The sequence below is a fragment of the Drosophila mojavensis genome, unplaced genomic scaffold, assembly GCF_018153725.1.
Source record: "Drosophila mojavensis isolate 15081-1352.22 unplaced genomic scaffold, ASM1815372v1 contig_81, whole genome shotgun sequence".
Classification (NCBI taxonomy): domain Eukaryota; kingdom Metazoa; phylum Arthropoda; class Insecta; order Diptera; family Drosophilidae; genus Drosophila; species Drosophila mojavensis.
In genome coordinates this window covers 49,417-65,540 of record NW_025318907.1, presented here as the reverse complement: position 1 = coordinate 65,540, position 16,124 = coordinate 49,417, and positions in this window count along the sequence as shown.

Here is a 16,124-nt window from a genome sequence, read left to right as displayed (position 1 = left end):
CAAACTTAACAAGTAGTTTTTAATAAGCTGCCAAACGGCGTTTGGCTGCCTCTCAGCTGTGCGCCAAGCGGCTACAGTGAAGCCCCCCCTGCCAGCGACCATCAACCGTAGATGGGCAATCCGTTAGCGTTGACTTTGATTCTGACCAACGCTGGCTTTTGTTGATTTTTCCGCTTGCCGCTGAGAGTTGAGCGAACGGACTGCGCCGGACGAGCTGTTGATTTTCTAGCCAATTTTCGGCTGCCCCGCCCATTTGCCACCTTATTGGGAAAATATCTAATTGATGCGCGGAAATGCAATAAGAGGATTTCGATTTGTTGTTGCAGCTTAGCGTACATTCACGCTTTTATTTTTATACTCTTATCAAATACGGCGAACGAAGATTTCAAATTAAAATCTGCGTTTGCTAAATCTGAGCTTTGTTTTTCATTCATTTTCATATTAACTGTTATTGCAGAGTTTTTGTGGAAATATGCACGAAATGAGTTTCCGGTTTGATAGAGCTTCAAAAATCATTTTTTTTATACATATAAATATGTATATATATATGTATATATATATATGTGTGTGTGTGCTATGCCAAAGAGATTCATAGTCAAATAGGAGAATCAATAAGCTTTTCAAATGAAAATAATACTTGTAAATGCAAATATTATACGATATGTTAGCATATGCTAGAATAAATCAAATTTTTCATTAAATATTTCTAGTCGCAGCTCATTATTCATGCTGCCACAAATTCACCATAATGCGAATTCCAATTGGAACTGCGAGTCGTATACTTAATATGAGTTTCGCTAGGTATCTCTCAGCCGTATATACTTAACATCTCTCACATTACTATATTATTATTTGGTCTTATTTCATTATTTATATACTTATAAATATTTTAAGCATTTGACTGCATTTCTTTTATAGTTTTTAGTTCTTCATCGGCAATTCATTATTCATGAATATTTATCAAGTTTTTTGTTCGACTTCCAAATGGAAAATATATAACTGAATTTCTGGCATGCTCTGAGAATTCATAATAACATGCGAGTGTGTTGTTTATTCTTCCTCTATTTTTATTTATTAGTATTTTTTTAGCTTTAAGTCATCAACGAAATTAAGTGAAACCAAATGAAAAATTATTATTCACTTCGAAATGCAAATAGCCGAGGGTAAATTGTATTAACAACGATATAAATTGTTTAATACATTTTTTGCACACGCCTTTTTTATTGGAGTCGAATAAGAGATTTCTATGTTTTTGAACATATTTTGTTTTGCGGCAGCAGCACTGTAAATAATTTAATTGTATTTGCTATTCGTATTCTTTTATTCATTGCAATTAATATAGCTGCACATTTGGCCGGCGGTGGAAAGACAACAACAACAGCAAAAGCTGTTAACTGCACTTGTTTTGGTTTCTGGCCATCCATACACACACACACACACACGCAGAGGAAAAACAATTGTTGTAACCAGAAGATTTGCAGTTGCCAAATCGAGAACGAAAAACTAATGAAAACAAAATAAAGCGCGTTAAGCAAAGTGAAACGGGCAACACGCACACACACAAACACTGCTGAAAATTATCCCTGGGTCAAAATGCAATAAACACACACACACACACATGCATACATACTAGCGTGGCGAAATGTTGAAAAGAAAAACAAAAGTAAAAAAGAAACGAAATGAAGAAAAAACCAACAACTAACGGCTGGCCCAACAGACTGAATCCTAAACGGAAATGTCGATATATAGTAAGCATTGCGACTGCAGAGCCTGGCAGCAGCAGCAGCAGCATCGGCATCGGCGTCGGCAAGCGGCAGAGGACACACTCACACAATATTCCAGTTTACAGCTTAAACATATGACCGAAAGGTTCACTGACCACGCTGACCAGAGATGGACACGCGTGACACGAACAGAAAGCCGACCATAGTGGGGTATTCCATTTGAATTATTGATATACATACATGTATGTATTCGAATGTGAGTCAGATATATTAACATTTAGTGTATATTTGTATACTGTATATTTATAGTATCAACATATTAATATCAACTGATGCTAATCTGATCATTCTCTCAAGCCTACTTTGGAGTTCAGCAAAGCCTCGAGACGACAAATGAAAATCAGTTGGCAAATGTATTCGTTTATAATAAAATATTATTTAATATTTTAAATTATATACATTGAATTAAAAATTATATAATATTAGAAGACCATATCAGCCAGCTTTAAGAGTTGATAATTACTGAAAAATATTCACGCTTGCAGATGAATTATCAATAGGCGGACTCTTCTTCATCTGGCCTAGCACTTGTGAAAACACGACCATCCGCCTCAAGCTTCACACTCAAAGTGTTCTAAGTATTGATACATAAATGGAGAGCATGGTGTAAGGGGAGAGTGCGTGCCAATATGTCTGTTCCAACATATTCAAGCGTTCCCATGGAGCTTATTCTCTCAAATTCATTAGCAGTCACACAAATACCTTCTCTCGAATTATACCTTCCTTTAGCATGATACAGAACTCATATAGAACGCTCTAATTGCGGCTCTCACGCGCTCATCTCTGGGCACAACAAGTCCCGGCGACAACTTATGTGTGCGAGTCGAAAAAACCGCCATATTGACCAACTGAGTGTAGTGTGCAGTGAGCAAGCATTTGCAGATGGAGCGAGCGGACGAGCGCGGATCGGCCGGATGACTCGGGCTTTTTGTGGGATGGGTAGGCGAGTGGGGAGGGGGATGTGGGGATGCTGCCCACTCGTTTTGTTTTTGGCCAAAGTGAGCGCGAACTGTGTTGACAAACGCGAATGGTTAGTGTGTGTGTGCATATGTGTGCCTCTCTCTCTCTCTCACTCATTCTCTCTGTCTCTCACTCTCTTTCTCTCTGTGTGTTGGCAATTCAAAATGGCATGCACTTCACTAAAAACTGCGCATTTCCGGTCAAAATGACGACGACGCGACTGCTGACAACGCCAGCCGCATGTTTGCGTGCCCCTCGCCCCCATTCGCTCACTCACTCTCTCGCTCTCACTCTCTCCGTCTCTCTCTCTCTTTACCTATCAATGATACGCTATGTGCCGTAGGGCATTCCTAGTTGGTTAGCGCGTCTGTGTGTTGGTAAAGTTTTTTACAGCTTTAATAGTTCCACTTGGCAGTTTTGCGTCCCAAAAGTTTTGCGCCAGCGCTGCGCCAAAGTGCGTCATAAATGTGTGTAATAAAATATTTACTTTTCTTTTATAGAACACATCGGCTTAGAAGGGCGCGTGCCATAAATTAGGTAGACCCAGAAGAGAACTATGAAAGAAAAAAGTTTAAATAAATAAATATTTGTTTGCTTCGTTGCTTTTTTTCTGTTTCTTTTTCTTGTCTCTGTTTCGTTTGCGAAGAATGGAAATAGAACTGGCGCATTAAATTTAATTTTCAAGTTGTTGCCAGGAACAGGCCACAGAATCGCATCCCCATCAGGCAGACAATAGCAACAACTGACAACTTTTCACTAACTTCCAGCACTTTTCTGCTGTTCTGTGAGCAAGACGGTATATATACATGCACATATATACACATTGTTCAGCCCCTGTGCCGGCGTTTACTTTGTTTACCAGATTTACATTCTATTTCTTTTTGATAAAAGAATTGTCGTAGCACTTTTAAAGACCTGCTCCCAGTTAGCCCCGAAAATAAGTTTGAGTTTGACGTGCGTCTGCCGGGTTTCGGGCAAACTCCGACCCTTCAAGTGCATGTCAGTCACACAATGCCCCCACGTCTAGCCCCACCCGCACCCACACCAACAACAAAGAGCAAGAGAGAGCAAAAAGAAAATAGAAACCGGGACAAGCTGGGCAAAAAAAAAAATAAAAGAGGAGAATTCGAGTAACCCTGAAAATTTGCTCGTCAACTGAGCTTAGTTGTGGGGACTTAGTGGGAACGAAGGTAAGGCACGCGGGTGGGGGGTAAGGGCAGCGGAGTAAAGGGTTGCTTGAGCTTGTGGCAACAGAGAGAGAGAGGCAGAGAGAAAGAACGCTTGGAGTGGACTTCCAAATGCGTAGTTGTCGCACAGAGACTCGCTTCTGGAGGAACGGGGAGAGGGAGGTCCACCTGCCTGCAACTGGTTGACGGGTGGAACTATAATTGGCTGTAGACAATGTTAATGCCGGCTCAGCTATAGCCGTTGTTAAGGGCAAAATGATGACAGCTTATGGAGTTGAAGCACCCCCAAGGCCAAAGCACAAACATATTCTCGAATGTTGTCGACAGTTGCAAATAAATCGAAAAATAATGGAGTTCGGCGAACGAAATTTTCTGTTATAAATGAAGGCGCAAACAGATTGTGCTTGGGGTGACTTTAAAGAGATTCCTCCGATATAATAGTATTAAATGCTTAAAGAGAAGCCTTGGACCCAGACCTAGGACTTTTTATTGAATTCCTGGAAATTTCCAACAAATTTAACAAATCAATTAAAATTAATTAGCATTGAGAATTCCAGGAACTACGAAGCTTGGTACATCATTTCGATTCATTGGAATTTAAGCTGCATGAAAAATAATTTAATATGGCCATATGTACATATATTTAAAGAACATTCTATACAAAATATACATTTCTTAAACTGAACTAAACTAAAAGAAAAATAAATGTTTAATTTACCTATCAAATATATTGAGTTTTGCATTAATAATCGCTTTAGATATTTTCCAATAAATACTATATTTTTACTAGCTAATAATAAATAGATTTACAATAGTCTTAAATGCTATCCACTTGAAGACAAGCCATGACAAGCATTTCTTTAGTGAAAATGAATAAGCAATCAATTTTCCACGAACTGCGAAGATGGCAAAACTATTTTTATGTATATAAATTTCATTCTATTTATTAAATAAAAGTATCAATGCGTCATTTATTCTTGTAGATATGCCACAAAAAATATTCATTTTATTTTTTATTTGATAATAAATATTGATGATAAATAGATAATCTTCAAAGGATGCCCATGCTAAATTCCTGGAAATTAAGAAAATTGAAGTGTTCCAAGAACTTCAATGTTGGGGAAACTATTTATTGATGAATTTGAGTAACGTCAGATGCATAGCAAATAATTTCATTTATTTATTCAATTTATTAATATGTTACAAAAAATTCCAATGTCAAATATTTATAAAAAAAAAACTAAAAAAAATATAAATGAAAAAATTTTAAAGAAATGTATTTGCTTGCAACTAATAAATAGTTTAGCTCTCTGCTCGATTGTCGATCATCAATAAATTCACTTCTTCAGCAGCTTATGGAATTTTCCATTAGATTGAAGCCGGAAGCAAGAGCTGAGCGTAAGCGAAGCAAACTTCAAATATTTCTAAAGTTTGGCCCATTTTGCAGCTTAAATTTGCACAATTTGAGATAGGCGAGCGCTTGCTTTAAGGCGGCTAACGGCGGCCCACAACGTTGGCCGGGGCCAATTGATTTAGACCAACTCTTACATTTTGCTAGCTGGCAAAGTTTGTTCTAGTTTTGCTCTCTCGCCTTAGCTGTTTTTCTTAGTGTTACTTAGGCAGCAGCCTCTTAACAAGTTTCAGCAGCTTTTTGGCCTCGCCAAGTTTGGTGAATCCTTTGGAGTACAGTTAACCCTGGCTGAAACCGTTTTGCTTTCCTGCTTGGCCAACTTGAATTACTCGGAATTTACACTTTGCACTATTAAGTTGGCTATCTTATTTTGTTGTTATACTTTGGGCCTATCTCTCGCTTAATTTCGGCCATCAAAGTGTCCATTGCCATTGGCCAAACCCTTAACGCTGGCCATTCGCAACCAACGTGACTCACACTGGCTCCCCGCTGTCCCCGCTGCCCCCTCTCTCTCTTTTTTTGCCAAATTTGCGACGCTGCCCAAAGTTTGGGCTTTACTGGATGAACCCTTCCAGTATTTTATTTGCTTTGAAACTTGCATCGCATCCAATATGCCTTTATGGCTTTGTCCGCAACTTTGAGGCGAGAACTCTGCCCCCAGATATGCCTTCAAATGCATTGAGCAACAACAACAAAAACTATAAAGGTAGTTTTATACCTTGTTCCATATTATCCAAATGCTGCACCATCAAATTCCGCTTGGCTGCCACCTTGCTTGCTGCTTGTTGGGCTGTGTAATTGAAGGAGTCGTCCTAGCTTTATGGGAATAGAAGAATATGTAAAGGAGTTGCACTTGCAAGATATATAAAATTTAGCTCCGATTCGGGATAGGTCAAACATATAATATAACATCTAAGCTACCCTAATTGGACTTAGATTTTATAAATCTTTTATGGAGCATCAAAGCAAGCTTTTTTGCATGTCTAGAAAGCCTCTTCAAAACCCAAAGATTACATTTTATATTTCAATTCTTATATTTTATGTAGATTTGATAACTCTACAGATTTTTTAATTAATATTTATTTCTATATGCATTCTATAACTATATCCATATTTGTATAGAAATTATCCGACGATTTGATATTTTTATAAAAACAATTTAAGCTTTCCAGATCTGCTCTCTGATATTATATATGAATTCTATAACTCTATCCATATTTTCACTGAATTGGGCTATAATTTGATATTCTTATAAGACTAATTTGAAATCCTTAAATCGGACTAATGCTATGATAAAAAATTCACTAGCTCCATCTCTACTTTAATACAAATTAAAGAACAATTTGATATTTTTAGTTTCACATTTTCAATTGAGTATTATAATTGCTACATTATGATTTTTTATAAGACTACTTTAACCAACATCTCCCTTCTATCTGAGAGCATTTATTATTCGACTTGTAACATTCATTATTCTCCTTCTGTTATCTCGTCAACATTCGCTTGCACTCTTGTTTTAGCCATTCCTCTTTCACATTAGCTCATTTGCTTATGATTGTCTACTTTGCACAGTGGAACCATTAGCCATATTAAGTCGCCTGCTTATCATGCTCTCGTCTCAACTATCAACAGTATCAGTCTTAGTGCTTGATGCTCTTCATCAAATACCGCGCTGCCCTTCCCTTCCCTGCCCTGAACTGCTCGACAATATCCGTTACTCACGGCTTACATATTTCATATGGCTGGTAACGGAGCCCGAAGAGCCATCAATGCAGCACTTGTAGCCACTTTTACTAGCCAAGCTGGCTACAAGCCATTGGCCATTGCATTAACTCAAACCGTTCGTGGGCATAAACATCCATACTAAAACTCACATGCACACATCTATGCTCTCGTTTCTCTCTCTCTCTCACTCTCTCTCTCTCTCTCTTTCTCTCTTACCTCTTCCACTTGTGTTGCCCTCCACACATATGCGACGCGGCACTTTGGCAAGTTTTAGCTACATTGCGTTGACGATTTTTGATAGCTCCATTGACTTTATTGCCAGACTGCCGGCTGCACACTTTCAGTTTTGTAGAGCAATGAATTATTTTCGAATTTTCTCAAGTCACCCAACAGCAGCAGCAGCAGTGGCAGCAACGAGGGCTGCTTCAGAGTTGATAAATGCAAATCAGCTTTGAGCAAGGCTGAAATAATTATGTTAAAGAACAATTTTATTAATAAGAAAAGATATATGGTAAAATAAATTGCATTCAATTTTTAAAAATAATTATTTGAATTATTTAAAACACGTTAAAAAACTAAGGTGAAGTCTTATGATGATATGATTATAATGTAATTTTTAATGGATGAGAAGTACAAAAATAGTTAAATAAATACATTTATGAATCGGGTTTAAAATAAAAGAATAAATATAATAATAAAAGAATAAATATAAAAGAATAAATATTAAATTCGAGCATCTATAAGTATATAAAGAAATCGAGAATAAATTAATAAATAAAAAATAAAAATACAAATATAAAAATAATTAAATAAATAAATATATAAATAAATAAGTAAATAAATAAGTAAGTAAATAAATAAATAAATTTATTAGTTAATACATTTTAAAAAAGTAAGCAGATAAACAAATACATTCATTGCATAATAAATAAAAAATAAGTAAATGAAAATATACATAAATTCAGAAATAAACACATAAGAATAAATTAATTATCATTCTTAATTATCACTTAATAATAATTATCATATAATAATGCTATATATTGATTTCTTCTAAAATTATTGATTTCCCATCTCAAATCTGTTTCAGTAAATCTTATCAAAATATGTATATTTCTGAAGTACTATTTTTATTATTTTACAAATTAACTGTATTTATTAAAGAAAAGAAAATAAGAAATATTCAATTCTTAGCCTAGCTCACTTGACTTTTACAATTTTCCGCCTGCTCAGTTCACATTTAATTGTCGCCTGGCCAATCAATTCGTTGATTGAAATGTAACCCATTTTCCCCATGGATAACATATCAAAGATTTTCATCGGAAAAGCCAGCACTTTATGAGCCCATCTCGTGGCTTTTACTCCGCACACGCACACACACACACACGACACACGCACACGCATCGCATTCGCTCTCACTTATATCATTCGTGCTAGTCAATCGCTCTTTGTCATTGTCAATCGTAAAATTCCAGTAGCTGAACAAAACAAAATATATATAAGAAAAGGACGAGCTACAAATAATAAGCACAAACAAAGATTTCGATATCAAGTAAATAAGATGACAAAAAAAAAAAAAAAACGAAATGAAGAAGAAAAATTCTCGAGCCGTTTGTACTTCACAACGTCAGCGTTTGCATTGAAAGAGCGCGACGCGTCTTGCAGGGGGTTGAACGGGCCAAGAGCTGTTAGCCAAGTTAGTCCAAGTGAGTGAAAAATGTAACAAGTGCGGCATGTGAAAGTGTCTGTGTGTGTGTATGTGTGTGTATGTGTGTGTATGTGTGAGTGTGTGTGATCTTATATTCATATTTATTGAATTTACGCTTGACAGCCCAGAGAGCAGCTCAAAGGGGGACGCACATATAGAAGCTTCTGTTGCTGTTGTTGTTTTTGTTGTTGTTGTCAGGTCTTCTTCAGTTTTCACTTAAGGGTAGCACATAGCACCACACACTCACACGCCTGTCTGTGCCTCTGTGTGAGCGTGCATGGGACTTAGTGGATATTTATGCGGCTTGCAATGCGCGACGCTCAGCGCTCAACACTCGACGCTAGTCGTTCGCCTTTCGCCTTTTTTTCATAAATATTAAAATAGCTAAAAAAAAAAAGAAAATATCAGCAAACTAAAGTCAAAAGTCGTGCAAAAGCTTGAGAAGACGGAGGGCGGCAGGGAGTGGCCAGTCGAGCTGCATTACAATGCAATAGTGCAAAATTGCAGCAACAAATATTATTTAAATTAATCTCTATTTATTTATTAGCTGCTTATTTATAGTTTTAATTTTCTCAGTATATTGAAAATTTGTTATATTTATTTTTAGTTCTTTAATGTTGCATTATTAATCCGCAACAGCTACATGACTCGCAACACGTTGCAGGTTCGTCCGACGTTCGAGTGGCAGCAGGTTCGATGTTGCGTTCGTGGTTGCTGTCTATGATAAGCGGCCTTATACAGAGTTCGTTCAAATCCACTTCGAAACTCTGCAAGTTCGAATAGCAGAGCTGAGCACAAACTCAGCTTATAATATTATAAGCTCTACTTATACAAATTCGTACTGCTAAAAGTCGAACTCGAAACTTATACGTGTAGTAGCTGGGTATAAGCCTATGCTGATACGTATAATATAACAGTTTTCACCAATACTTATACGAAATATACGTATAAGTTGTACACAGCAAGTTGCATGCGATGTTTTTTGGTTTGGTGAGATTCGTATTGGGTTGGGTGCTGTAATAAAATTCTACTAACACTTGTTGGACTTAAGTCTTATAAAGTAGGCGTACAAGCATAGACTTGAATATAAAATGAACATATGTATGTGAAGAATTAATATAGTTTACATAATTTTCATAAATTATATATAAAAAATGTAATACGCTATAATAAAAAAAAAAGATATTTAAAATCAAAAAAATTATATAAAAAATAATATTTCAGCATGAATATAAATTTGTGCATTTGCCTAGCAACATGTGTGGATGTTGCATAGAAGGTTCTTGTCTTTGCTAAGCCGAAGCATATACTGAGCTGCTTTAGGCATGATTGTTTATCATTTTTATTTATCATGCTCAATAAATGCACTGGCATAGCAAGGACAAGCACCTTCTACGCAACATGCACACACATGTTGCCAGTCAAACGGACATCGAACCTGCAACCTGTTGTCTGCAAACGTCGTGCAACTCCAACAGTATTATTCATAAAGTTAATTGTTTTCAGCTCAAAAATATATCAATTTAGTAATGTCTAAATAGGCTCGAATTTATGATAGCTAGTACAGAGAGAGAGAGAGAGAGGGAGATTATTATTGACTCTACAAATTAAAATATAAAGAAATCAAAATATAAAATTAAAACAAAGCTTTTATTTTTAATACACACACATGCGTATATATTTAAGCCTATTATTTGTCACACAAATATTTCAACATGTCAACTATCTCACTCGCAATCATATGATAAGCAACAAAACAAAATTTATTTAAAATAAATGAAGTTATTTCTCTTTTGGTAAAGAAAAAATTCAGGAAGAGCAAAAAGCTTTAAAAAGGCTTTAGGATTTTTTTTATTTAATTGTTTAACAAATGAATTTATAGCGAATTCTTTATTTAATTAAAATAAAATTAAATTATATGATATATTTAATAATATTTATATAATAAAAAACAATAACCAAATTAAAATTTGGTTTATTTTTATTTTAGTTCCATACAATATATATTAAATATAAAATCTATACAAAACTAAAAAATTAAAAAATATTTGGTTAATTATATTAGCTCAAATTCGTTCCATTATGAAAAATGTGTTTGAGACAGTTGCAGCTCCAAAACACAAATAATATGATTATATAATATTTATACACTATACAGGCAATATTATTAATAATACAATATTTGAATTCCAAATAGCGAATAAACAAATAAATTTGCAAACTTTCTTCAGATAGAGAATTTCATAAACTAATCGAGTGCTTTAAGTCAAATTTGACGAGATTTTTCCAATTATATTACATATTTTTCAACTTGCACGCTTTATTCCCAAATTTTAATTTGAACATTTTGGCCAAGCGCTCGGGCTGTTTTCGGGCCAATCACAAATTGGTATTAGCTTCAGCCACACGCATGAAAAATGAAAACATAATTTTCTATAGCGCACATATTTCTTTACAGCAAATTAAACACCCGCAGCGTGCACACATGGAGAAACACACACACACACACCCACACACACCCACACACACCAGCACTTGTCGAGTTATTCCTTTTTTTTTTTTTTTTTTGACTGTTGCTAACAACCACAACATATACAAACGGGTAAATGCACACACACACACAAAGAGCAATCATATACAAACTAAAAATCAAAATCTGTATCTGAATCTGAATGAGAATCTGAATCTGAATCTGAATCAGAATCCGAATCAGAATAATAGTTAAATGCTCGAGACGAGCCTCAACTGGAGCTGCCCAGATGTGAGTCGCCCTGGTCAATGCGAGCTGCAGCTCGTTAGTTGTTGCATTTGGCTGCAGTTGCACTTGAAATGCTCGAACTGCACCCAAAAACTAACAGAAAACTAAATAAGTGGGAAAAGGGCAAGCTACAGAGGGAGAGGGAGAGAGAGAGGAGCAGAGTGAGAGGGAGACAGCTGTTGCATTTGCTTCCGTTTCGAGCGCTGCGCCGTGACCACCCGCAACTTTTTTTTTTTCCTTTAGTTTTTTCAGTTTTTCGTTAACCCGCAGCGCGTCAATAAAAGTTACTTTACGAGGGGAGTTTGGCAATTACAATTTGATGTATATATTTGAGTGAGAGAGGGAGTGAGAGGGAGAGAGCGAGAGCAGCCAGCGTGTGCGCTATATAGTTTCCATAGAGAATATTTGTTTATTTACTATTCTGTTTTGTGCGCGATATCCTTAATTGTTTGCCGGAATAAGTTTATGGACGGCCAAACAGGTTTGTTAACTAAATCAGCTTTGATGGCAAGCGAGATATCTTGATATATACATATATACATATGTAGGTTGGAGGCTGCTCATTTTGCATTTTAAAAATGGCTATGCAATGCGCAAGCTACAGTCGAGTCTCGATAATTTTTACTCCACTAAATCGGAAATTTCGCTAAGTCGAAAACAAATTCTATTCTCTCTCTCTCTCTATTCTAGATGATTTGAATTTCTGAATTTCCTTGCCATTTCGAATTATTAGGACGCGATTATATTTTAAAACTATACAATATAAATAGAAATATAAATATATATTGTAATAAAATATATATACAAATAAATAGTTTAATTTTGTATAAAAAATATTTAATAGAATTTAAATAATAGAATTTATTTAATTTATTTTTAATCAATTTGCTGCATACAAAAGTGTTGTGTTTAAAATTTTTTTAATTTAAGAGTACAGGACACATTGTTCTTAAGTCAATGAAATATTATTTATATTAAATAATAAAATATATTATCAAATAAATCATTAAAATAGAAAAAAAAAATACATTCACTTTGATTATAATTTTATTGAATTAATAGATTTTTGAAATGCTTTATATTAAATTATATTAAAAATTCACAAATTTATAATAATTAAAAACAAAATAAATACATTGACTTCAATTATATTTTTATTGAAACAATAGATTTTTAGACCACCTCAGATTGATGTTAATCTTGTTAAAAGTTCACAAATTTATGCGCTTAAAATATATCTAAAGAGGTTTAATATTTCCCTCAAATCTATTTATACCAATTGCTGAGCAGCTAATGCGACATTATTAACACAAATGTCTTTTATTATTATGAAAATAAAACTCTTCCAAAAAAAATAAAATAAAAAATATATACATATATATAATGTTCTCATAATAAAAAAAAATCTGCTGTCGAATTCAAATTCACCTTTGAATGCGCGCAAAGCTGATTGAGTCGACTTTGGCTTACTTATAGAATTAGCCGGATCCAAGACGCAGGTTGCTCGAGTCGCCCTCGTTTTGTAGTCTTTTACTTTGTATGGCGCCCTGGGGTAGATAAATCCTTACCCGCTCAACTTTAACCCTAGACTCGCGCTGCCTCTACTCCATTCTCTCTCTCTCTCACTCCCTCTCTCTCTCTCTGTCTCGCTCTGTCTGTTTGTGTGCATTAAAACGCGCCGCATTCAACTCGTCAACTGCTCATCTAATTTTCATTCAACCCGCAGGGGCCACCCAACAAATGTTTGCAACTGACAACTTTGGCCCGTTAGACAACTGCCACGCCCCCAGTCCACGTACCCACACCGATTTTTCTTAACATTTGCCAAAGTTGTGTGGCTCATCGAACCACCACGCGAGCTAATTGAAATGTCTGTCAACGCGAATTGATCGCAAAAACTAAATGCAACTCAATCAGCGAAAGTTTTTGCTCAAGTTTCGACATGTAGGTTTGGGCTACAGCCCCAAACCACCCCCAACAGCACCCACCCACACCTCTGAGGTAATTAAAAGCCCACAGACAATTAAACATAAATTATGTATTAATAATTTCTTTGACCAGAAAAAAAAAAAAATAACAATGCAAAGAGGAACTTGAAAAAGAAAAAAAAACTTGAACTAAACTGTGATTCAGCAAGCTGACTAAGATCTGTTTCTGTTTCTTTGGAGTTGTCTGGGCAAAGGAAAAAAATAAATAAAAGAAAAATATATTCACTGCTTCAGCAACAACATGAAGAAGAAGAAGCAGCAGCGGCAACATTTTCATACAACAAACAAAACATTGAAACGCTTCCCACGCGCCCAACAATAGTGGGAGAATTTTTGAATGCTTTTCCATTGGCAACACAACAATCAAAGCAGCTGCTGGGGGGTGTGGGGGCGAGGGGAGAGCTTTTCGTATGAGAACAGGGCTAGGGGCTGGGTGCAAACTCTTTTGCCACATGCAACAGCAGGTCGCCAACGCAACGTACAATGGGCCAATTTATTGAGCAAATATTAGCTAGAACAGCACAAAAGCAACTTAAAGCTTCGACTGAGAAGCTTTCGGATTGATGTTGCGAATTGAGAGATACTTGAAGAGCTTTGCATTTAAGTAGAGTTTTTAAAGTAATTAAATGGCAAGTCGAAGAAACTTGCGTTGGTTTCTAATATTTGAAAGAAATTTGTAAGGTTTTTAGAATTAATTCTTTAGTTTGAATACAAAATAAAATAAATGTCTACACTTCTCTAGTTAGGTATTGCTAGGTATATATATTTATTTACTTACCTAGCTTATGAGCAATACCTAACTAGAGATTAACAATCCTGAAGCTTAAAAGCCTTAAGATCAATTCTATTTAGTTATATGATTTAATCCAAGCCTTAACGCGCATGCTCTAATTAGCTACAAAAACTAATTAAAATAAACGCTTATGCTTAAAGCAATTTTTCAGATAACTTTAAGTTTTTATTTATTTAGCTATTATTTTTGTACAACATTCAATTTATTTGCTTAACCCTTTACACATATTAGCTTTATTATTAAAACGTACGCAAAATATTTTGCACAAGTTAAGAAATAATATTTATTTAATTTTGCATTTTTTTAAGTTCTAATAAGGGCTAACTACGAACGCATTTAATATTTAATCTCTGTGTTTACCTTTGTGGCATTAACATAATATTTATATTTTAACTTTTTTACTTTTGTATTTTTTTTTCTCTCTTTTTTTTTTGTCTTTTTTTTTTTTGTAGTTTGTCTTTTTTGCGGCTGCTCGCCCATTGTGCCACACTTTGGGGCAAGAGTTAAAAGCACGCGTGGGAGCCACTGCTGCACTTGCTGCGTATTTTATGCCAATGTGTGCAGTGTGAGTGTGTGTGTGTGTGTGTGTGTGTGGTTGTCTCCTTCTCTCTCTCCCTCTCTCTCTCTCTCTCTCTCTCTCTTTCTGTGTATTTGTTTCAGTTTTTCCGTTGCTGACGCCATTTTCATAAGCAGCCGCAGCAACATTTTGTCTCTGGCCCCATTGTATATGCTCCACAGCTGTTGTTGTTGTTGTTGTTGTTGTTGCTTATGTTGCGCTTCTTTGTTGTTGTTGTTGTTGTTCTGTATCGCAGCGGCGTCTAAATAAGTTTTTCCGTTTCTTGTTTGCATATTTTAACCAATCCGTTTGTCGACTCTCCACACTCCACACACTTCCTACTCCCCCTCTCTTCTGCCCCCCCCTCTCTCTCTTTCTCTGCTCTGAGTTTGGTTTATTTAGATTTTATTGCATTGCATTTTCATTTGGCTTTTGCTGTGAGCTGCGGCAAAGGCTTTAATTAAATGCACAAACCCCAAAAAGCCATCAAAATTGTTATATTAAAAATCATTTTCGTAAAACAAACGAGGCAAAAGTTATGATGAGTAGGGACCCGGGGGGAGGTGGCTGTTGCTGCTGGTGCTGCTATAATCCAACAAAATGAGAGACAAATTACACACACAGTGGAGAGGCTGAGGCTGAGGCTGAGGCTGAGGCTGAGGCTGCATATGGAAAAGGCGGCCAGAGCGTATTATGAATTGTTTTTAATTGCATTGAATTTTTGCAGCCAGAGCAAAAAAAAAAAACAAAAAGAGAAAAAAGGGCAAAAATATGTAAAAGACAATGTTGCAAGCAGCAAAGCTTGTGAAACTAAAATCGGGGCCAACAACAACAACAACAACGACAGCGAGAAAATGAAACCAAACGCCACTCTGATTGTATATATGGAAAATCTTAAGTACAAAAACAAAACAAAATCGAGCTAAATAAAATTGAAAAAATTTGCCGCCTGTTGACGATGATTAAAAACTTTTCGAGACAGTTGACGTTGCACAAAAACACTCCGAAAATAATGTAAAAAAAAAAGTGAGGGAAACTCTTGTGCCACCCCCCGCGCCGCACATAGCCTGGGAAATTAGGTTAGTAGCGGGGCGCCACTGGCTGAATTGGCCTGGGGTGCCTGGAGAGTGGTTGAGGTGCTCGGGGTGGTCGCAGCACCACTGGCTGTCTATTCGAGTGGGGCGAATGGGTATGGGCATTTATGGTCACATATGCAATTTGATTAAAACTTTATAGAGACATATATAAGAAAGA